We start from the raw sequence: 25,421 nt of genomic DNA, 5'->3' as shown, positions 1-25,421 counted from the left end.
TACATGCATGTATTTGTGTAGATGCAGTATATTGCTGTGTACTGCCGTCTGCTTGAGTGCACAGTATGGCTCATTGTGAGCTGTACCAGGCTGTTGGCTTGGTCAGGTATAGTCTTACAGAGAGAGAGAGAGAGAGAGAGAGAGAGAGAGAGAGAGAGAGAGAGAGAGAGAGAGAGAGAGAGAAATACTGCAAACCCTTACCACTCTGCAATCTGCCTCTCAACATGCAACCCTCCCCTGGAACACTGCCACCCACTGCCAAAAAGGCCTCAGGGGTGGAGCAGTGTGATCCTCTGCCAGCCACAACCATGTGTCCACTGCTACTCCAGCACAGCTTATATTCATATCAGCGCACACCATCGCCTAAGTATCAAATAATACACGTCCTCAAGCTTGGAATACGTTTTAGGTTTGGCGTGAGGAATTTCAAGTTGAATTTTGAGGAAACGCTTAGACAAAAAACGAGATAAACAGCTGAGCACACACACACACACACACGAGCAAACTGAAGCACAAGACGAGGCAAAAAGGAGCGACGTTTCCTTTGAAAACCGCAGCTCGTTTAAAATATTAAGCATCTAAAATATGTCAAAACAAAGACAAAAGGGTGAATCATCTGCTCGTACTTGAAAACCTCACAAATTACATCAACATGTTGTAGTATATAATAGATGTTGAAGAGGCCAAAACACTCATTCACTAATACAGAAGGCAATGGATTTTTGCCATTCATTTCAGGTAATAAAGATAAAGACCTGACAAAGAGTTAAGGGAGCCAAAGCAACTTATCCAATCTATTTACAATGCATTATTTTCCTGGTGGAATCACTTAACGACTGCTTACACAGCGTTATAGCTCTTTGAGGAGGGGTTGCTCCTACTTTAGATGGCTTAAATTGTAAAAAAGAATAATGTGTTCATTTGCATTAGAGTGATTATGAGGAGCACTTTTCATACACACTTGCCTCTGAGCGTTTAAAGCGGAGCGTAGATCACATCAAAGAAGTAAGGTAAGGAAAGTATAGGAGAGGAAACCGATCCAATGCAAATGACGCGTACGAGGGCAAATATCTTATTAATTACAAACGAGACACAAGCTTAAAAAAAAAAAGCAACCGTGAAGAAAGAGAAACGCAGACCATTGTTACTGGGAATTAGCCGAGAGTCTGGATTTTCAAATCAATCAGCTCACCCTTCACACTCTCTCATTCACACACACACACACAGCCCGAATCTCATCACTCACATCAAACACCTCCACGAGCGTGTCCTTGCAGCCATCCACCGATCGCCACAAAGTGGGATTATTCTGGCAGCGGTCTAAGTGTGATGAATGGCTTTGGAGTAAACATGTTTTTGCAATATTAAATTTACAACTTGGTTTTCTGAAGGGGGGGTTGGGTGGTGGTGGCCGGGGATGTAAAAGTTATGTGAAGCATTCTCAGAGCTGTAGGGTTTGGAATTGCTGTTGTCATACTTTGCGAGTGAAGTGTGTGTTCCTATACCGCACCAGCTCGTCTGGGTTTATCTCCGTTTTGAAAATTAAACAGGTCTGGTTTTATTTACATTATGAACGTGCAGTCAGGTGATGGAACACTAGTGTTTATTTGTACAGCGTGCCTGTGAGATTTGGAAGCGGAGACTGTAAACACACAGATAAACTTAATTTAACCCACACAAGCCTGCCCGTAGGAAAAACAACATTACTTACCGGTTATCTACAGAAAAGATGGCGAATGTCTGATCTGGATGTGAAATTCAGCAGCTCTTCCGCTTTGCAGGAGATCCACATGTCTGTTGAGAAGAGCAGAAAGCCATAAGCTCCCGGCTGGTGATTTCCCCTCAGACTGTCCCCTTTTTTGCAGCCATGCCTCAGCCCTCAGCTCGTGCTCCAGCCTCAATCTCAGCTCGACGCTCAGTTCCCTCTCTCTTCCATCCGCAGCCTGAGCCCCAAACTCGGCGCTGCGGTGTCTCGCCTGCCCCTGGCTGGGTCCGAGCCCGGCGAGGCCTGAGACAATAGGAGGCCATGAGGCTGTCTGCAAGGCTTTGGCTAAGCCTGTCTGCTAGTTAACAAGTCTTTGAATGAGGAATGTTAGCAAACAGACAAACAGCATGTCTGATGCATGCAAATAGCACAGCCAGTCCAGTCACAGCCTTGGCTGGGCACATGAATAATTCAGCAGTCTATATGCTGCTCTCCCTCATTACTCCCTCCCTCCTCCCCAATGAAATGCCTTCACTAGGAGAAGTGTGGCAAAGTGTTCAAACCTTTGCTTTACCAAGACCCTGGACTGCAAAATCAGTTTCAAACTTCCTCAAACCATGCAGAGATGCCTCAAAGTCTCGGCGTAGAGGCAGACCTTACACGGCTACTACTGACTGGCTCATTGCAACAATTTGGAAATTTCGGATTACTAAATTTTTTCTCTGATTGCATTTGTTTGCAGTTGGCACCTGTCCCGGAACGAGTTCCCATTCAGCACAGCGCTCACTCGCCTGATAGGAGAGTTGGTGTGAGAGAGAGAGAGAGAGAACAAGGCAAGCGAGAGACAGAGACAGAGACAGAGAGAGGACATGGGAAGAAAAGAGAAGGAGAGCCAGTAAAGAGGGAGGTGCGGCACTTCATGCCAGACCCTGGCGCTGACAAGGACATGTCCTCAACACACAGATGTGTACCATGCTTAGATATTGGTCACATTCTCTGCTTGTCATCCATAGTGGTGGTCAGGACCACGAGCCCACCGCAAGCAGGTTACCATCAGAAATGGCGCCGTGGCCCTCCAGGTGGAACAAGGCCCATCACGTGGCGAGACGCCACCTCGAAGAATTTCCACCCGAAAAGAGAGAAACCGAATTAAATATGACCGGAAAACTCATCAACGGGTAAAAACAAGAGCACGCGGAATATTTAAGAAAAATGAAATATTGAAAAATTGAAGAAAAACGTGAAAATCCAAAGAGATGCAAAAATCGATGCGTCAAAAGTGAGAGAAGGCCCATTAAAAGCAACTTGTTGCCAGGTTTTGCAGAGCTGCTGTGCAGCCAGTTGGAGGCAGAGGGTTAAAATCCAGCAAGTAGTGAAAAAAAAGCTCCGTCTGTGGAAGGGCGGGCTGTGGGGAGGCCCTGACTGTAGAAATAGCAGCAGAGTTTTTTTTTCTTTTTTCCCTCGCAGAGCTTAAGTCTCCCCCTTGCGTGTGGCTGGAGCAGAAAGAGGGGAGCAAATGAAACGGGGCGAGAAAAAGAAGAGAGAGAGAGAGGGCGAGAGAGAGAGAGAGAGAGAGAGAGAGAGGAAGAGAGAGGAAGAGAGGAGGAGGAGAGAGCGAGCGAGCACACAGTGAAGGGGAGAAAAGCTCTGCTGATGATGAAATAGGAGGTGCGGCGGAGCGCACAAACCACTCACTTTTTCGTCACATGTCCAACACGGCAAGGAACTGTATTTGCACGGAAGACAGGGAGAATGAGGGAGGAAGGGAGGGAGTATAAAATGGGTGGGAGAGAGAGCGAGGGAGAGAGAGAGAGAGAGAGAGAGAGAGAGAGAGAGGGTGGAAAGCACTAAGTGTGGGAGGGGTGGAGGAGGAAGAATGACACAGAAATCCACTCCTCCGGCAGCGCGCAGACGCAGTGCACACACTCACACGCCATACTAGTGTACACGAGCCCAGCCACTATATGAAGTCGTGTAAAGAAAAGAGGGAAAGAGAGAACGCACAGGCGATCAGCGTGGACGGCTCTGCCTGCTGCAGGAGCCCTGAAATATGCAACAGTGCTGAGAGCCGGTTGAATTATTAACCTTATCTCTCACTGTAGCGCCGCTTGTGCCCTGGCAGCACATTCTGAAGGGAGCACAGCCTCTCGCCGTGCATTAACTCTTTAGCATGCCACAGTGACTGGCGTGAATGCACAGAAAAGACCAGCGGCACGCACACATACACACACACACACACACGGGTACACACACACACGCGGGCATACACAGGAAAAAGATAAGCTGCCAGTGTTTATTTCAGTAACGCTGTAAAGAAACGCGCGGCTAGGGAGCCTTCCTCCTCCTCCTCCTCCTCCTCCACCTCCTCCTCCTCCTCGTCCCGGGCTCTGTCACAAAGTGAGCCGAACACCAACGCTGAACCCTCGCAGCTATTTTGGCACAAAGTCAAAAGGCTGATAAGCGTTTTGGGTGAGACTTTGCTGCTTTTGCTCAGGGTTTGGTGGGTGGCTGGATTGGAGGGAGGGAGGGAGGGAGGGAGGGAGGAAGGGGAGGGGGGGGAACAGCTGCCACTTGCCAACACTTCACAAAAAAAATGCAAAGAACACCCCCCCCTCTCACCCCCACCACCCCCCCTCTCGTGACGCTGATTTGTCCCATCTAAAATGGAGGAAGAAGAAAAAGAAGACGATGTGATTGAGTGAAACAGGGAGGGAAAGAGTCAGAGAGGCGTAGAGAAACATCATGGCTGTTCCCACCATCTTACTTTATATCATTCTTGGCTTTAATGTCCGTTCCCTCTCACACACACGCGCTGCTTTCTCTCCCTTCCTCTCCCTCTCTGTCCCTCCCTCCCGCTCCTCTTGCCTCTGTTCTGCCACCTTCCCCACTCGCCGATCAGCGTTTGGCTTTTTCCATTTGTGGCAGATTACTGTAACGCTATTGTACAACAACTTCCTGCCTCTTTTGGCTCCGGTTCTGAACACGGCAAAAGGCTGAGCTCGTGGCTTTAACTTTTTTCCCCCCTCGGCCTTGAACTACAGGAGCTCGGGGGGAGAAAGAAAAAGGAGGAAGGGGGATCTGTAAAAGAGTGACTACGGATCTATTTTGATTGCATTTCTTCTTTATAAAACGGCCCGAGAATAAAAGAGGGGGACTTCATGCCTAGCAGGGAGAAAGAGAGGAAAAAAAGGTGGGGGTGAAACTTTTCTTGCTTTTACTCTGAAAACTTTGTGTTAGTTTTGGAGGGCGCTGTGGTATTAGTGGGGCTCAGGCTCGTGTAGATTTGTCTAACATGGCTGCTGCTGCTGCGGCGGCTGCTGTACAGTGTGTGAAGGGTGCTTTCATAGCGTGTCGGCCACCACCCCACACTCCTCGCCGGCTATCCTTCCTCACTTCCAGCAGCTCCAAAATAATGGCTCTCTCTCTCCCCTTCTTTCGCTCCCTCTGTGCTCGACAGGTTTTCGGGTGCGAACACAGGTGGCCAACACACACATGTGTACGTGCAGGAAGAAGTCTCACTGCATTGTTTACGCCGATTTAGCAAAGTCGTAAAAAAAGAAAAAAGAAAAGCTGCCGGAGTGGCGTTTCCTCCTTGGCCGTGGCACTTCCCCTTGAATGAGACGCAAAACCTGGGTTTTCGGGCGTTTGCATTGGCAGCAGCTATAGGAGCCTATGAGGAGGCGAGCAGCTGCACGTCACATCTCGCCATGCGTTTTGGACCAATTGCGGAAGCCACCTCTCTCACGGTGGCGTCGGTATATAAAGCGGTAATGCACGAGGGCTCTTATTTTGGAGAGAGCTGTTACGCATTTATGCTCAGTGTGCATATTATGGTGAAAGGTTCATCTCAGGATACAGTTTTGGTTTTGGGTGACCTGCCAATTTTTCTTTTCTTTTTTTTCTTCTTAACAACTGTGCTCTCCTACATTGTTCCTCAGCTGCATTTCCATATAATTGCCCATAGCGTAGTTCTACAATTAAAGCTTATTATACTTTACTGACTGGTGTTTTTGTTTTTTTTTGTCAGCAAATACATTTAACTCTTGAAGATTAAATTCCTTTTGAACCACAACTGTGATTTATTTATTTTCTTTTGACTTTTTACTATATGATATATTTTCAGATCGAAGTGAAAAATCAGAAAACACACAATAAACTTTCTCTTTTATTTGCTTTAGGGGAAATAAGCCTCTAAAACAAAATACGTTTCTTACAGAATTAGTTCATCGGGCCAACTGACAATAAAATGAGAAATAAAATGGCAGACGGCTCCATGTTACTGATCCTGCCTGACATCATCACAGAGGATTCTGGGAACACAACCTGCAAGCTAAAGTTGAAGACTTTTTTTAAAATGTGCATAAAAATTAAATATATATCCCCAGGTTTGTTTTTGGACTTGATACCGAAGAATATTACACACATTACCCAAATGAATATGCAGGTTTGTACATAAAAATCTGATTTATTATCCTAAATGTATTCTGATCGGTTAAACACCATAAATCCTGTTTATATTTAAGCAGCCTGTGGCGTCATCGAGAGTTTTTGTTCAGCCATGCTAAAACTCTGTATTAGTGAAAGGTCAGACAGAGGGAGCAGAGACACATAATTAAGATGCCAGTTGGTTTCGGGGGGCTGCAGGAGAGGTGGTGGAATATGAAAATGTAGTGGCAGGGGATCCACAAAGACAAATAATATCTGTGCTCAGTCATTTGCAAACATCTAGGGGGTGGTAGGCGTTTAGGGTGTTTTATTTGGGGGGGGGCGGGGGGTGTTTAGGTCAGCAAACACCACTCTCAGTTCTAAAGGATAAGTTCAGGGGCACGGGAGCAAAATCAGCACAAATTCAGCACTGAACCTGGACCGAAACCTTGGTGACTCCCATCTCCAGGAGCAGGAGCAGAGGCTGTGAGGTGGTCTTGCTTAAGCCCCGCACGTGTCTAAACAACTTCTCTATTACACCCGAGACCTTTGAGGGCACTCCCCATCGAGCGGGGAACAAAGGCCATGACCCCAAGGTCAAAAGCGTTACACGGGAGGCCAAGCAGGCCCATTGAATGTTCCACTGCTGTTTGCTTTAAGAAGGTAAAGATTACTAACACATTAACTAATGCCGATTAGGGGGTTATCCCTCATGGGACAGAGGTCCCAGGGCAGAACATCACAACTTATTAAGACAACCTGACCTTTGACCCTGTCTGTCACCTCAGGCAACTGACTGTGACCACCACTTTCTGCCACACACACATACACACACCCAAACACACACACACACACACACACAAACTAACCACAAGTATTACAGGGTGCACCATAGCTTAAAAAACAAAAAAAAATACATATCAATATCTGATGCAAATATATAACGATATTCATAATCAAACTCGATCCATTTCAATAAGTCATTTTTTTCGACACCTCAGACTTTGCAGCACGTGTCTTTGCCAAAGTTCATAAAATGGGGGCATGTGCATAAAGTTCTCATCACAAAATGGTGGACAGAGGACATGCGCAGTATCCATGTCCCAGATATCACATGATGAAACACAAGCAAGCAACGATTTTCTCGCAAACTCTTTCTGCCATTCAAACATCACACGTGCAGCCGAAAAAAGGCTGAAAGTAACGTGTCGTCGTCGTGCTGAGCCCAGTTAACCCAAACCTGTCCGCACACTACAAAGACTACAACATGCTACAATGATGCAATTTCACTTTCCCCCTCCGACAAACATCGATCATAAATCAGCCGATCGATTATGTTTGGCACCTGTTATAGCACGGCGAGGATATCAAATTAAAACTGGAGGGAGACTTTAATAAATGCTGATTTCATCCTCACACATTTCCCCAAAGTTCATCATTCAACCATGAGATTAAAAACTAAACCCACCACCTCATTCCACAGGTTGCCTTCACATGAAACATTAAATATGCGGTTTAATAATGAAGGCACTGCGGATGGAGAATTAAATATAAATTTATATGTAAAAAAAAAAAAAGTATGGTGTGCTATGAAAGTATTTTAATTTTGAGTGTATTTTAGTTTGAAAAACATAGTAAAGCTGTTGAAAAAAGCAACAAACTGCTCAACTGTTTTCTGATTCTTATTATATATATTTTAATGATATATAACAAGTAAGTGATGTGAAAATATTATAATGTATTGTTATATCTTACGGAATGGCTTCTTATAACAGAACTGTTGAGAATACTAATACATGTATTCATAATAATTAATTTTGGCTTTTTTCCATACTTCCAAACATTTTATTCTTAGAATTAGGTTTAATTTTGAAACTGAAAATCAGTGCAGTGTAGCAAAAAACACATTTCTCCCAGACTAATGCTATTAATCTAATTAAGCAAACATGATATGTGTTCCAGGTTCAGAGAACATGCGAGTTCATGTGAAAACGGTGCCGAGTTTTCTTTAAAAATAACTTTTGAATGCTGCTATAAATGATTTTAATATTTTTGACATAAGCTAAACAACAACTTTAATTAATAGTTTGTTTTTAGATCTATAAATCAAATAGTTTTAGCATTGTGTCTGACATATTTCCCTTTATATCTTTGGATTGAGCAGCATGTTTGAAAACATAATGCCGATTTCAATTTAATGCTTAGAAATGAGAAAGAACTGTTTTGCTCTGATTTTCTTCAAATCACTTGTTATTGTTCATTGGAAATTATTCACAAAGTGCAAAGCTAAGCATTGATTTCATATCGGTCAGCTTTCGATCTGCTGATTTAACATTAAACTAAGATTGGAAGAATCCAGAAAAAAATCTTAATTTATGGTCGAACATGTATTTTAGATGTTCTGTACAAACAAAATGACAAAATTGCTCAAATGAAGTGAATGAAGTCCACTTGCCTTAAACTAGAACATAGAAATACAGGATCTGATCTTATCTATGAACTTACCTGGATAGGAGGAAAGAGGAAGGAAAAAGAGGTAAAAGATACGAGGGTGATCTTCTCCTGCGAAAAAGCAGGGAAATATGGACGCTGCTCGATATCAGACCTCAGAGTGGGCGACCTCTCCAAAAAGGGACGCGCCCTGAGTGTAACTAACAGCTTCTTCTGGCAGCTCGCTACGACCCAACAGAAGCCCGGGATCAGGGCAGATTTTCCCATTAGTGCAGATTAGGACAATGGTCACATCGACATCTCGTATCAATACCAATACAAAATATGTCGATTTGATGTACTGTTGTATTAAATAGAAGTGACTTGGTAGACTACAGGGCGATCCCATAAAAGGTTTTGCTCATTAAATATACCTCAAATATAAAGATAAGGGGCAAATTTGGGATTTTTACAGCTGATATCATACAATCAGTGCAGATATTGATTTCACCTTACTTTTTACTATTGTAGACACGGTTTCTTTAGATCTCTAATTGCACAAGCCTAAAATCTGACAACATAAGACTATACACTGATTTTACTTTACTGTTTCAGCCAGAACCACTAAGTGTGAGCAAAAGGGATCTATTAGTATGAAAGAGGAGAAGCAACAAAATACAGAAAATTGATACTCACTGAAGTATGTACAGTATTTTAATTAAAAGATTAAATTATAAAATCAAAATTGGAATAGTCCAGATCAGTATGAGGATCATGTAAGACACTTTTTCTATTAAAAAGTGTATGCAATTTCAATATGACTGTGATTATGTATGCAGCATCGGCTGAATATTACTGTGAATAAGAAGGGAATTGGACTTTTCTGTCCCTCTGACCGCCCTGATCGCGGCCTCACACACACTCCAGCTCCCTCTTTGCCATTTCTCCCTGCGACTCTAAGCAGCCCTCATCACTTTGCTTTTATTATTCCTCTACACTAAGCCAGGAGCGCGCAGGCCTGGCATTTTAGGGGCCACGTCACACCATGTCTGGGCTGCAGGGCCGCACACACACACACACACACACACACACACACACACACACACACACACACACACACACACACACACACACACACACACACACACACACACACACACACACACACACACACACACACACACACACACACACTTTTCGCTCACTGTGTCACACACCGTTATTCATGCCGTTTTGTTATCTTACACACTCCCCGAACTGGCTGGAGCAAAACACATAGCTAAAGTGCTTCACCTATTAACATGCACTCTTCCTGCCACTGTCTTTATGAGATCAGCCCCTGAATCGCCTCCATGCACTTTACCTCCTCTCATTACCACACTAAAGTTCACTCGAGTCACACAACTACCAGCGAGAACTACAACAATGTGAGGCAACAATTATTGAAGCCATTTAATGAGATGGATAACTGCCTCTAACTTGCACAATAAATAAATCTGTGGCCGCTGTTTAAATGGGAAACAGCACAGATATTGTGTTAGTGCTGATTCTGCTTTGGCTGCAACCGGCGTATTTAATGTTTTTAGCAGAAGGATGCAGAGAGAGAGAAAGCAGCACTTTGGACAACAGCTGCTGTGTCAAGTAACACAGCTTTTATTTCTCAGTGGACCATTTCTGTAAAATTCCCCTTGAATATTTTCTTACAAGGAGCAAAACAATATCAGCGACAAATAAAGCGATGATGTTGCCAACGTTGCACACATCCAACATTGTATGTACATTAAATAAAGGTTTATTTTATCTTAACTTGTATTTGGCTGCCTTAAGTTTTTACTCTGGAGGGAACCGAAAGTTCAGAGAAATTAGTCAATGAAAGTTAGTTATCAGAGGACATATGGAAAAGAGATGCTGCTCCTGTAAATAGGACCCATAGGGATATAGTGGAGTGTTCTCATTGCCAAGATTAGTGCAAGTGGCAGTGACAGGCTCAGTGATCTGGTGGCATAATACTACAAATGACTCTCTACAGTAAATATGACAATTTATGCACAAATAAGCTCACCGCTGTGTTTCTGTTTGGTGTAATATCTTTAAGTGGATGCAAAGGTTCATTTACACTGCAGCTGCTGGGTCTTCTGAGTACACTGCAAGAATAATTAGGAATTAATTACTTCATTCTTTCAAGTTGTCTGTTTTCATTTTAACCGTAGGCGACGATGCAAAGAAAGTTGATTTTGAAAATGTTTTCATTTGTCTGTTTTCATGGAAAGCCAAACTTTGAGCTTTCATTTAGAAAAAGTATTCCTATTCCTCATGACGGTGAAGTTCACATGGCAAACCTACTACAGTTCATTAGTGGTCAATTCCCAGGATTTGCTGTGGTCCAGATGTGGAAATCACACTCGAAATGTGAACGTGAGCTACCGAGATGGGTGTCATAACGCTCTGCTCTGTCCATCACAATCAGACTAAAGGTGTGGACAGCCCAGGGGACAGTGCAACATGACAGCCCCTGACCTCTCACACCAACCTTCGGGAGGGAGCGGGTCACCCAGAGGACATGGCGGTGGAGGGAGAAGTCAATCTTATCCTTCCGTTCCGCCACAGGCCTGTGTGCAACGACAGCAAGATGAGCTAGAGGGCTTTCCAAAATCCACACTCGTTTGGCTGGGAGCAAGGCATCAGGGCCGTGTGTGTTTCAAAGGAAACGCTGAGGAAAGCGTTTTTATGGCAGTACCCGTGCACTTGACAGTGTGTATTAGCATGTCTCTGTATCTTTGCTCCATCCCCACCCAGACTCCCGATCACTAAATGGCAATTAACAAAAAAGGCATGCGGCCCATTTGTCTTACACGGGCAGAAGAAATCTACCTCGTCTCATCTTGATATTGTTCTTACACGTACAAACAATTTCATACCATTATCTCTGACATTACAAATACCTGCAGCTCTGCTAAGCTGCGTAGGGCAGAGGGGTTAAAAGGCAGGAGGCACCAAAAAGGCATCAGGCTCTCGGACTGCTGTCAATTGAGCCCATGCTGCGTAATGGGGGGCACTAACCTGGCACCCGACCAACCGCTAATGCCTCTTAAATGTCAGAGACAGCAAAAATGAGAGCACATTCATATTTCAGTATGGCAGGTGCTACACGTCGATGTCTCAGTGAGTGCACACAAGGACACGAGCAGAGAGAGGAAAAGGGAAAAAAATGGAAAGGAAAGAGAGAAACAAAGGACTTTCTGGCAGTGAAGGAGGCAGCCCCATCTGATGCTCGTCTCTGTTCGACAAAGTTCAGAGTGGATCTCTCTCTCTCTCACTCTCTTTCTCTCTCGCTTTCTCCCTCCACAGACGAAATTCTGGCGGGTGGGGGTAGGGGGATGGGGTTGAGTCTGGGATTGGGGGTGGGGGTTGGATTGCTGGAGAGAGTGATCTTTTTTTCCAGTGGGGTGAAAGGCGGATGGTCATGTGTGCGGAGCTCATGACAAAAGGCCCTTTTATGTGCAGCGTATGCAGATAGAGGAGGCTCCTTTGTGCACAGATGGAGATCCCATGCCTGGGTCTGCCTGCGGCATAGAGGGAAGCGAGGGAGGGGAGGAGAGAAGAGTGTTGGTGAAGGGAAAGGAGGGGAGGGGTGTCTCTGGCACTGAGTGCCATCACTGTGTCTGGTGGGGGGAAGGGGGCACTGAGAAAGAGAACCAAGGAGTCCAGGTTCTGCCAGGTTCATGATATGGAGGCGTTAGCCAGTGCAGTGGTTCATTGTATTGTATCATTTTGTGCCTTGACCCCGGTCCTCCACGCTGTTCTGACTGCAGTGCAGATATTCTAACACTTTCTTTGTGGTAGTTATCGCGGATCGCTCTTCCTAAAGTGTCAGCTAAGTGTTAAATGTGTTTCTTCTCTCCTGGAGTGACGTCAAACCCTGGGAGATGCGGTGACTCCCACAGACAGTCCTTCTGTCCAGAAGACGTCACATCCTCTCAGCAGCCTCCTCCCACTGACCGGGACATTGGAGCCAGACAGTGTCCTCGTCTGCCAGGCCAAAGTCATATGACTCTTTTCACCAGTGGACAGATGGACAATACACACACCATACTGACACACAGGCATGTTCACTCCCTCTCAAGTCTGAAGCCGCTGATTCACTTGGACTAAGCTGAGAGTTAACACTTCAATTTCAGAAAGTTTGCCAATGCATACAATCTCACACGTCAGCTACCGCAGCACACATGTACATGTTTGTTGCAAAGGTAAAAGAAACAGCAGTAGTGGTGATAAAAGAGAGAGAGATGCCACAAGAGAGTTAAAATGCTGCCGTGTAACGCACATAACTCATTACTGCCCCCGCTGTCTTTGAAGGTACTGCATATCTTGTTGCGTTAATTCTAGAGGACATGATCAACCACACTTCAAAAGAATGCAGGATCCACATGGTAGGCATATTGCATACGCATCTGTTAATGTCTGGTCTAACCCCAACCTTGAGCTAGTGATTTGGCGCAAGTTTGGCTGCCACTTGCCCATCTAGTCTCTCTCTGGTCCCAAGATGCGGTTCTGGATCCAAACGAAGGTATTGCTGCTATTAATCAGTGGGGCATTTGTGAGAGAAGATAGGGATAAAGTCTTTTGTCACACAGAAAAAGAAGGAATAGGCTGGGACTACGATTCTGAATTGAAGTTACTCATTCTTCTGCAAAATGTTTTTAATAACTTTTAGCCATTGTCCAAAAAGAAAGACTTTTCAATAAACTGCCTTCACTCTTTGAGGTCAACGTCCACATGAGTGACACGTGATCATATTCAGCAGGATTTATCAGATTAGTCCATTTCTAGGGTAGACTGAGGTCACTGAGAGAACCACGAATGGTGACACTGTAGGAAAGATTGGCAGAGCAGTGTCAGAGTTTGGGCGAAAGAAAACGAGACAACGGGGTGAGGAAGACGATAATGAGGAAGAAAACTCTTCGGCATGTTCCATATCTGCCTGTCTCAATTGACCTGTAAAGCCTACGGGACTCGAACAAATGCAAATAGCGCTGACTTACTTGCACTCAGAAATCCCGGAGGCTTTTCAAATGAGCTCAGTCTCACAATGGCGGGGCGCTCAGAGAAGGGTGAATATACAGTCTGGGCTCTGAATGGCACAATGTGTGAGAGCCAAATGGGGAGCTGTGAAGTGAAGGCTCAGGACCCTCCAGGCTGCCACTGTGCTGAGCTTAGCTCTGTCTGCTTCCCCTACACAGCAAAACCACTACAGGCACCGTCACCGCTTCCACCAGGAACCACACACACACACACACAAGACTAAATATTGATAATGAGCTCCAATAATATTTTACACCATTAAAAGGTTTGAATTTCAGAAGCTTGGCAGGTTTTGTTGGGTTTAGGGTCAGGACCTTCGCAATCAATGTGCTTTCAAAACGGTAAAGGTTAAGGTCACAGGTCAAGTTTCAGACAAATACTAATGCACAGGGAATAAACTGAAGGTATGGAAATGACATGAGATACAAATATACCCTGTATTAGACACCTGTGTATCAGTATTCTGGGTGATATTCATTAAAGTTGTATGTGGTGGTGATAGGTGACATCACCAAACATATTGCAATATAAATATTTCGCACATAATCTCATGAATATCCGTTACATTCACACCGTGGCTTTCCCACTAAGCTCAGCAAATGCAATACGTTTTCTAATTCTGACATAATCTAATTCTTATTCATGATATGATTTCCTTAGGAGTTTTCCCATTGTCGACATCAATCATGATTATTCATGACGGAAGTTCTCACAGTGGGTTTCCCCGCTGGCCTAATCTTTGTAAATGCTACATATTTTCCAAGCAGCCCAAATACACATACGAGTGATAAGGGAGATAGAACAAACATGATTAAAACGTATATTCTACTATCAATGTCATTCTACTAAACAACAGATAACTTGCATTCTATCCATCACCGAGCTATGAACAGAGACAGAGACCTTCCCCACACATAACAGGAAGGATACATCACTACTTAGGCTTTTGTCATTGTCTTTGTTTCCAGTTCAAATTGAAGAAAATGTCCAGGAAAAAGAAGATCTTATTTTCTATCTACAACACCTGGTTTTGAGTTGTTAACAAGTTTTGAAAGGTTCACAAATCATACTGTCGCCTGTGTTTGATAATTAGTTCCATATCTGACAGAGGCGACAGAATTCACAAAGAAGTCGTAGCAAATCAAAACATGTTGTCTAGCCTGAGGAATAGATATTACAAAGTCAACTCACTCTGTACCTACTTCATCATAAAAACAATCTGACCATAATTTGTCTGAAAAATATCAGAAATAAAGATTTGAGAGAAAGCACTAAACTACACAGCCTGTTTCCCTCTGCGGGACTAGGCAACATTTTGGTAATATCTCTTTAAGAGCCGGCTGAGCCTGCAGCTGTGATCACTCTCGCCTTGTTGCTCCTCTCATTTCTTCTTTCAAACTTCATTTCCAGCCCTAGAAAAGATTTACAGAGCCGCTCTGTGGATGTTCGCAGGCACTTTCACCAGCAGCAGCAGTAGCTTCCCAGCATGCATTGTGGCAGGGACAGCTTTAAGTTAACTGTGAAGTTGCGCTGCTTGAAATAAAATGCAACCATCCTTAACCCTCACCCAAAGTGAGTTTATATGAGATACATTATATATTTTAGTTCAGAAGTTTGGTCTGCACAGCTTCCTGATCACATTGAATACATTTGAAGAATGTCTGTCAACTTTTGACGCGTGGTTTAAGTACAAAGTTACAGTTGAAAAGCCGGCTAAATTGAAAACAGTGGTTATGTTCAACACACTGCAATGTTTTATATCAAACATCGGCTTTCATCAGCTCTCCACATACTTGAATTAAACCAATTAAAAACACATCTTCAATCATGTTGGTCTCTTAAGTCTATTTTTTCGAACAGATGCATCATCAAAGCTACTTAATAGCCTCAAATAGGAGCTATTTTGTTTGATGCACAACAAAATGACATTTAATCCTACTGCCATGGAAACCGATCCAACCCTTTGCCCCAAAATGAATATGACATCTCCACTGGATGACACACAGAAGGGGACAGTGCAGGCTGCCTGCAGCATCTGGTGGACACCTGTAAGACTGCAAGTCACTGTAGAGAAGACGAGCTTTGAGAATCTGCTAAATCACCAACACCTAAACCAGAGGACACTGCCTAGGACCGCAGTGTATCCAGAGTATCCACAGTGGCCATGTGGGGTATTGAACCTGGGACTAAATCGAAGGCAACACCAGTGACAAACGGTCAGCATCTGGTAAGAAAACTGACTTCCTCTAATGTGTAAATTCAAGAAACTGATTTTATCGTAAGTTCCTCTGACATACCATCAACAAAACTGAACAATATAAAAGATACAAAGGTAGGATTTATTGTAGGGCTATTACTGGATCACATTGGGTTGTTGGGCTGTAATACTCTGATAAGACGATGTAAATACTCACAGTGATGGTTTCAGGGTCTGTTCTCTCTTTTTGTTCTCCTGTAGAGGAAACAAAAAGAGAATGATGATCGGTTAAATGTGAGAAATCTTTTAAATTCAAACATTTCAATTCAACGTGTGTTTCTGCTCAGTCACTTTAGACCTGCATCTAATGTGTTTCCCCCGAGCTCCTTCATTTATGAGAGCTAATCACTACAAGTGAACCAGATCACAAAGGGACAGTCACTGACACCAGAGCAATTACACTGTGCAGGTCTAATCCCTTACACAGCACTTAGGACACTTTTAAAAGGACGTCCGGGCACATTGCAGAGCTCCCTTAACCGTTAGGGTGCAGCTCGGTCCATTTTACAGCCACCAGGGCACAGGCCTGATTGTTAAGACAGGGGAAAGTAATCCCTGGAGTCAGGCCACTAAACCTGCTCTGCCCCGTAACCATGGCAGCAGACAGGTAGTGTCTGGGTCGTAGGGCAAACACGGCCACGCTTCAGCAATGGCTGGCAATTAATAAAAAAATCTAGCACACACACACACACACACACACAAACACACACGGTATGAGCGAACACACACTTGTGTTTTCACATACAGTACATGCACAAGTGAATCTGCATGCGGATGCGTAATTATGCACGGTTACGCAAGAACACAGATGAAGAATCAGGGGAGAGTGACCGACTGAAACGGTGATCAATATTCAACACACACTGCTACTGGATTGCCGTTAATCAACACTGGCATTTCAAATGTAAGACGCTTAAATCAGCATAAACATACAGTAGGTCATAGAAAGAAGAGGCAGAGTAAACATCCTCTAAATTTGGTTTGTATAAATTATGTTTTATGTGCAAATACACTCGGGATAATCCGTGAAGTTATAATTGAATAAATAAAATTAAAGTCATTTAAAGTTTTAAAAAATGGCTTATATTCATTACATTATTATGTATTCCACTTTTATACGTGTAACTTTAACACGCATAATTAAGACACCCACATGAAAAGCAAGGAGGAAATGATAAACAGATGGGATTTGAAGTTGTAGCAAAGTAAAAGCTACTAGATGGAGCTTGTAGCTTTGCATATCAATGAATTGAATATGTCTCGATGGAAATGGTAAGAAAAAAATATCAAGGAATGCTACAAAACAAGTTATCCCGTTGTATATGTTTGATTTCTCCTCTTGGTCAGAGGCCCAACGCCGGTCTGGTCTGGTCCGTCTGTCCTTTGTAAAAAAAAAAAACACAACAGCCATGATCTCCCCTGGCCTTTTCTTCATTTACCAGCTCTCTCTCATTTCAGTTGCTATGAGACACCCCGGCTGAAGCCAAGGCGTCCACAATTCATTACTGGAGGAACAAAAGCCAAAAGCAGTGGACAAAGTGGGGCAGACCAACTCAAACCAGCTCCCACTTTACACACACATCACACCTCTGAGTGCATTGCTGACATACACATGGCCAATTCAAGACCGATCCTTTCTTTCACGTGCCCAGACGACGGATGAAGGACAGTCTCAAGATCCACAGTGAGAGGTCGGCGAGGTTGGGGATTTGGCATGATCACAGACCGTCAAACCTTTCCTATAATCTCAACCAGGTTGTCTTCCTGCATGGGCAAATCTGGGCACAAAGGTGTAGCTGTAAAAACCTTGTGATCAATTATGGTTTCAAAATTCTGTGGCGTAGCAACAAACGTTTTTTTCTTCCTTTTAAGAGTCTGTGGCAAACACCCAATAGGCTACAATGCACCATCACTGCAACATCACCTGTCTCTGGCTTCACACCAGTTCTGCCTCGCCAAATCATGAAACATCTCTTTTCCCTCCGACCAATCCGATCTCAATCCCCGGCTGTTCTCATGCAAAGAAAGAGAGGGGAAGGCCAATGAGGAATGGCCCTCCTCCTTTCCCCCTTGTATCCTAAACACACGACAATCACCGTCTGAGAAATGCCAACGGACGGGCAATCAGTCATTGTAATTAGGCGGGCTGCCATTCCCCAAGCCTTCATAATTCAGGCTGGAGCAGGCGGACGTAGGTAGCGAGAACCCCAGCTGCTGGCCGCCACAGCCCCACTACTGGCTCATCCAAAAACCTCAACACAGACCACTCCCTCCTTTCTCCCCAATGCCTCTGATGGAGGGACCAGCAGAATTATAGCGAGCTGGCTGCAAAATTATAAACTACCCCCCCCCCCCTCCCCCCCTCCCTTGCTCCTCGTCTACGTCCCGAAACCGCTCCCTCTCACGCGTTCTTTTCACTGCAGTGCAGAGTTTTGTTCTCCAAACTGCACGAGTGTCGAAAGAAGAACAGATACCTCCGAAGCTATACCGCGGTGAGAGAAGGAGTTTTAAAAAGAGGAAGCCTCCTCATAAACGAAGCAAGGCCAATACAAATGCTCCCCCATGAAAAGTCGACAAGTGATTCTTTCCCTCTATAACACTATAATCTATAACCTTAAGAAATGTATTCTCCATAATGTGTCTCCCTGCGTGTCTCCCTGTCCGGAGTCACGGCTGCCAGACACTCACGACTAAACAGGCATCATTCTCCTTATTATATTTTATTGGCTTGCAGGCTGTGGTGGACTAAGAACCTCACTTTGTCTATTGTATAGGACCTGAAGTTTTCTTGGCAATGAAATGAAGAACTGCAAGTTCAGCCAAAATAGACAATAAAGCAGAATGGAGAAACATGCCAAATTGCTGGGGCAATTCAGTCCAGAGGCTCATTTTTCCAAAATGATTCACACTGGAAAGAAAAGCATTTCCCTGTCCTTAGATGAACCCTCTGTCGGCTTTTACAAGGAAACGACGGGGGAGGGAGGAGGGTGTGTGTGTGTGCACACTTAGTCACACATGCGCGTGCTCACACATACACAAGACGGAAAGCAGCCATCACTGCAGATTCTTTGCTCACTGTGGAATTAGGTCATGCACATAAAAGACCCAAACACAGACATGGATAAACACGCAGCACTTTACAAAAAAAAAGACATTCTCAAAGTCACAGGGGAAAACCACAAACTCGACATGGATTTTTGTGCGATAAAAGCCCAAATATGCACAGGCAGTCTGGGTAAGTGCCATGTTACTGTACTGTATGTCTGTACAGTACAGTAACACCTTGTTCTGTGACTACGGCACAAACATGCCTTTTTACATGTGCTCAGCTTTCAGTGCAGCGCCAGGACAGATGAGGAATGAGGGAGGACTAAAGGCAAGTTTTGCATCAGTCAGCAGTGCCCTAAAGCTGGTTTATTGGCTTGTCTGGCTCAGCTGCTTGACCGTGTTCACCTGTTCCCACTGGATGATAACAGTCAACAGTCTGCTGAAGCACAGCAAATACAGAGACAGCCACTTCATTTCTCATTGCTGATGGAAAACAAAGATGACATTAAAAAGCTATGACTCGCAATCTGGACATGAGAAACTACAGCTGTATAATCTCATCTGTGAGGCTGGAACAACCTCAGATTTATGCTTTGTCATGTTGTATGTCAGCATCACCTGAGATCTAAAGGCTGTGCCGAGGACAATGTAGAATATTTGTCACGTTTTGACACTTAATGATAATGTTTGTGCAGCTGTTTTGCGGTACGTCGGTAACAAGGGGCAGATAAAGAACGACATCCATCTAAGTATCACTGCAAAATAAAAAGAATCCTTCACATCGAGGACCAAAAACAAGCAGAATTGGATGCGAGTGGAGGTCAGAAGTACAAAGCATATCCTCTGTATCATTACACACACACACAGTCTAATGTGACCTTGCATACTCATTAAATGGGTCTCTGCAATCTTTAATGGGTTAAGTTTCACCTGGTGTTTATCCTGTGAGCTCCACAGCTTCCTCCCAGCCACGGACTGATGAGGAATAATAAACGGCACAACAGAACATGGTAATTCAAAGACACGTCTGCGAGGAGTTTGCACGAGAGGGGAAAGACAAATATATATCACTTCAAATGCGCAATTTTCCGGAGTTCGGTGATTAATGGCACAATGGTAACAGGAGGAGTGTTTATGAGCGTACGGGGGAGAAAAACAGGCTGCCAAAATGTAGAAGCCACCAGAATTTGGAACAGTGTGTGTGACACCAGGCAGGAGCTTGGTTCATTATACATCTGTACAGGAGTAGAGAGAGACAGTTCTTTCTTTTCTTACCTACTTTATAGATCTACAGGCTATGCCACACCGTGGACTGTTTGGGTGGGATATCTTCTGTTTTTGTTTTTCTCCACTCTCCCTCCTTTGTGTGTCCCCTTCTCCCTTTCTTCCCCCCCCCCCCCCCCTCCACAGGTTATGATGTGATCTGTAAGCTGCCTACACTGCTGTTTGACATCCTCCTGTAAAAACTGTACCTATGAGATCATCGAACCAAACAACACTCTGACGCGCCCTGTCTGTCGCCCCATTGTTTCAATTTACTTGAACATGACATTGCCTATTTTGCTTCAAGGTCTCAGTTCTCCTTTCTCTCTCTCTCTCTCTCTCTCTCTCTCTGGCTCTCTGCCTCGCTTCAAAAAAAGTATAATAATAATAAGAATAATAATAATAATAATAATAATAATAATAATAATAATAATAATAAGAATAAGAATAAATACACAACCTTCTTTGTTTTCCCTGCCTCTCTCTCTCCCCCCCCCCCTCTTTCTGTATCATAAACAATCTCCTAAATGTCTCATAACTGTATGTGCACTGTCATGTGAAATGCTTTCTTAAATAAGAATATAGCATAACAAAAGGAAAAGAGAGACAGATTGAACTTCAACTTCAACGCCAGGGGCACGACTCTGTAAGTGACATTGACCTTTGACCTCCGCATAGGGTGGACATTGGGGGGCGGCGGGGGGGATAAGCAAAAAGAAAAGAAATTCCCTAAGAGGAACAAAATGCCACATTCGGGTTCTTCTTGGCCCTGCAGAGTGATTTTCCAATCCTGCAGCTTTTGATAAATACGATGTCAAGAATGTCATTTTGAAATGACAAATGTCCTCCAACAGATTCTGTCAAAGCCGTGCAGCTTTGTTGTACACATGAGTCAGTGACACGCCGGAATATTAGTTTCATCTCAGTGCTGAGGGAGCACAGAGAGCTTCTAGTCGTTAAATAGAGGGTTGCAAATATCTGTTGTGCAGTAAAATAACTTAAGCTACAGACAAGTCAAAATGAATTAATCCTCCTACGTTGCAGTTTAATCTCATCCGCCCACTATTCATCTCTGAATCCTATAGCTCAGATGTATAACTTAACCACTATTCTAATTTAAAGAACTTATTTCTCTACAGTTTCCCCTCAAATCACATCTTTGATGCATTCTCTGTCGACATGACATCGCCCCGATGACACACATTAAAGCAACTGAATCAACCAACAACTGAATTAAATAAATTAGATTTCGGTAATGTTTCAGTACAACAGAATTAGAGGGAGGGTTATGGATTTAAAGCTTTAAAGCTGCAGCTCTGCTCCACTTATTTGAACATTTAGAATTGTTTAAAATGTCCCAAGTGAATTAGTGAAGTGAGGCCGTCACAAATACCCACAGAAACACATTAAAATAAGAACATTTCAAAGACATGTTTTGTATATTATTACTAGAAACATCTGCCGACACAAACGTCTCTGACAATGAGAACATGTAAGTTTGCCATCATCAGCTGACCAAAGAAGCCTGAACTTTAATTAGACATCCAAGAACAGAACTAAAGCTTTGTCTTTGTAATAAATCTGACGACACACGACAACACATCCTATTCTCATAAAGGAAATAAGATACAGACGACAGGAACAGTGAGACAATTTCACTCCCCTCTGCTGCAAGTTTGAAATATTATACGACTATAAAATGATGCGCTCAGTTTCAACCTGCTAATAAAGAAATATTACGGGGGTCTAAGAAAACCTCAAATTACAGCAGAACACACAGCATTATATAAATATTAAGCTTAAAAGCTGCAGTGTCGTTAAAATACGTTTAAACATGAAAAAATAGGGACAACAAAGGTTATTGAGTCCAAACATACCGTGTGTATGTTTAGCTTGTCGGCTGAAAGTTTCGTCCTTCTTCTACGCAGAGACACCGGCGATGAAAAGCGGCCGTGAACGCGTCTCCGCTGGGTTTTGGAGAGCTGCGTGCTGCGTTTCCGTGACTCTCTCAGTGCAGGAAAGTGAATCGTGATAATCTGCGAGGTCGAGTTGACGACTCAACTCGCGTTTTCGTGAGAGCTGGATTATAACAGCGAGAGAGTCCGCTGGGTTCATCCGCCCTGTGCACACCATGGCCCCAATATGAGCTCCGCGGCGACAGAAAGACTTCAAGAGCGTGTGTTGTTTTTTTCAAGAGTGGAATTATATGGCTTCATGTTCTGTTTTCGTTTTGGTTGTTTGGTCGGAGCGGTGGAGGCTTCCTGTGCGCGTCTGGCTGCGGCGGCGGCGCACTGACTTGCACCGTGATGCCCAAACAGTGAGAGTATATCGTGTATTATTTGGTGCAATTTATTGTGATGACGAACATCAAGGTCTAAAGCAGTCACGAGCACACACACACGCGCACACACACACACGCGCGCACACACACACACACACACACACACACACACACACACACACACACACACACACACACACGACGAGAGGAGATCAATACCACACATCTGCTGTGCTGAAGAAGTGAAATCTGTGCACTATTCTTTTTTTTATAGAGTTTATGAAATCCAATGTGCATGGAGTTAAGAGGTGCACACGATATAAACTTACTTTATTTATGGTAGATGCAAATATATTCTCATACTGAATTCTGCCAGGAAACACAGCACTGAAGAATAACACTGAACACAACATTTAGATGTTATTAGTACAGTATATGCACAAATATTTAAGGTACAAAACATTTGAGTGATTATTTGATTCGGTACTTTGCCTCTCGCCCAATGACTGAACTGGGCAAGCAGGTATTGAAGATGGCTGAATGGACATTAAAAGTCAAAGAAGTCGGGTATCACTTGTGATGTGAGGCCTTCTGCACAAAAGTATTTTAAACAGCTATGAACGTCACCTTTGCCACCATAACTAATAAAATAAAAAAACTGAACTCACTCCCTTTTCTGCATTTGTTGCTTCTTAATTTCCTCTTCACTTCAAAGTTCTGAAGCTCTTATTTTGAAGAGAGAAAACTTAACTGTGAACATTTTTTTTTTAAAAGAAGGTTTTTATCTGAACTCTTCATCAGGGAGGAGCTGGACATCTGCACATACAAGAACAAACTGCGTCAGTAACAGTCTCTTCCCCGTCCCTGCACCCAACTGTGCACCAGATCATGTCTAGATCACGTCTCAATTGCCTCACACACATGTACCCATTACATCACTTTTATCAGTGTCTTTGTTCTTTCTATTTATTTATTTTGGTGTGGATGTAGCATGGATGTAATTTATGTTTTTGCCAATATTGTCTTATTGTTGCTGAGCTTTACTGCACTCCAATCAACCTTCATTGGAATGTTAATGTAGTATTGAACTGGAATGGAAATAACCAGAGTTCGAGCGAATTTTTGTGTGCAGAATACAGCCAGTTGCATTTTTTTTATTTTCACCAAATGTGGTCAGTTGCATTGCAAATTGCAAATCGCAAGGGGGTTTTGCAATGAAAACTTTCAATTTTTTCAAGCAAACCCCATGCAGGCTGCACAGGAAAAGTCAAACGTGTCCCTCTGTGATCATTAGGCTGAATGGCCTTATCGATTTTCTAATTGTAGCTGAAGCTCTCACTTAAAATAGCTGCCTTGAGTTGCACCTGCTGCATGAACTACTTCTCACACTTGACAGACAGGAAACACAGGTTGCTTTGACTTCTCCTACTGAGCACACAAACAACTTTTACCCAGCAACATGTTTCCTCACTGAGGCCTCTTCATAGCCGCTATTAATACTAACCACCTCTCACATTAAGGTGACTCATGTTTCTGTGAAACCTCACTGAAACTCATCATCATTTTGATCCCAGTGTACTGCAGCAGCACAGGCGAGCATGCAACCCTATTGACCCCATACTGCATAGAGACAAGGGTAATGAGATTAGTTGTGCACAAGTGTGACTGTCGTTTGTGACGTCTCCTCTCCAGATTGTGTGTGCACGCAGCTTTCAGGCTCTGCTGTTCATGTGACAAAATCACCATGGTTAGGAGCGTGAGGATTAATAGGCGGGGTGACCGGGTTCACAGGGCGGAGAGTCCAGGACAAGCTTCAGGCACCATGAGTGTGCCTAAAATGTAATAACTTATAAATGTTGGGAATTTCTGACTATTTCCTCAAAGAATTTCCTGTCTGATTTTATATTTCCAGTCCCGATTTCAATTGGGACTCAATAGTTTTTATGCAATATAATAATCCCCCAGTGACATTTCAAATCTTGGCATAGTTTCCATCGTCAAACTGTACAGGCATTTGTCTGGTACGTGTCTGACTCTTTATATTCACAGACACTGTTTGATATTCAATCATGGTTATTACAGGGAAGTTGTGTTTCCACCCACATCTGTGTATTTGTTAGGAGGATTACTTGAAAAGTTATTAACTGATCTTGATGAAACTGGTGGAAGGGTGGGGCATGGCCCGGGGGAATAACCCATAAAACTGTGGTCTGGCTCCTGATCCAGGGGCGGATCCAGGAATTTTCAAAATGATTTCTTCACAATGAGAGATATGGCTCATATATTTGCTGGACTAAAATATACATTTGGACAGGGACACGTAAATGGAATCACTTGACTGTAACAAATAGGACTTTGTAGCATGCAAAAGCTTTTAGTATGTAGCCAAGATGAGGATTCAGTAGCATGCAAAGCAGCTAATAATAGTTGTAGTGGCAATAGATTGATCCAGAAAAATAAGATGTTTATAATAGTTGTTTCTTTCTCTTTAGTCTAGTACCAGCCAAACATGTTCCAGGCGTGTTCCGACCTGGTGGAGGTATGTTTCTGTAATGAGTGCCCTTCAAGTTTTGTAATGAATTGTTGATAACACTGTTTTACTGTTTCCACTTCCTCAGTCTTCCTCAGCTGTTTCATCCTCCCTTCATGTCAGATAGGGGGTATGAACACGCTGCTCTCAGTTAAAGGCGGGTGTATGGCTGTATAATTAAATCTCATGATATAAAAGTCATCCCACCAAAAGCACTTTTATCATCATTTAAGTGTTTAAAGATGATTTGTTCTATGACACTCAGATTGTTCTCATTCTGAACATATTGCATTAAGCCCTAAATACAAAACTGTCTCATGTGGTCATACCAGGGCCATAGTAGGCAGGGGGTCCAGCCTGTTGCTGGTCTCCAGAGAAGATTGAGGTACTCCAGCTCCAC

At 43.5% G+C, this 25,421-nt stretch overlaps 1 long non-coding RNA gene across 1 annotated transcript in view; it reads right to left on the bottom strand.

The window, feature by feature from the left end:
• Positions 1-16,459, bottom strand: part of LOC142991784 (uncharacterized) — a 30,356-nt gene extending 13,897 nt beyond the window's left edge. The window contains exons 1-2 of the long non-coding RNA XR_012960994.1: positions 16,057-16,459; positions 1,712-1,794 (exon numbers count right to left, since the gene is read on the bottom strand). This is a non-coding gene — a long non-coding RNA (uncharacterized LOC142991784). The remainder of the gene's footprint in view (positions 1-1,711; positions 1,795-16,056) is intronic.
• Positions 16,460-25,421: the final 8,962 nt, after the last annotated feature.

Source organism: Genypterus blacodes, unplaced genomic scaffold (genome assembly GCF_046128005.1).
Source record: "Genypterus blacodes isolate CSIRO-AG114 ecotype Tasmania unplaced genomic scaffold, CSIRO-AGI_Gbla_v1 ptg000021l_1, whole genome shotgun sequence".
NCBI lineage: Eukaryota > Metazoa > Chordata > Actinopteri > Ophidiiformes > Ophidiidae > Genypterus > Genypterus blacodes.
Note: the sequence above shows the minus strand (reverse complement) of the source record. Positions and strands in the feature narration are given on the sequence as shown.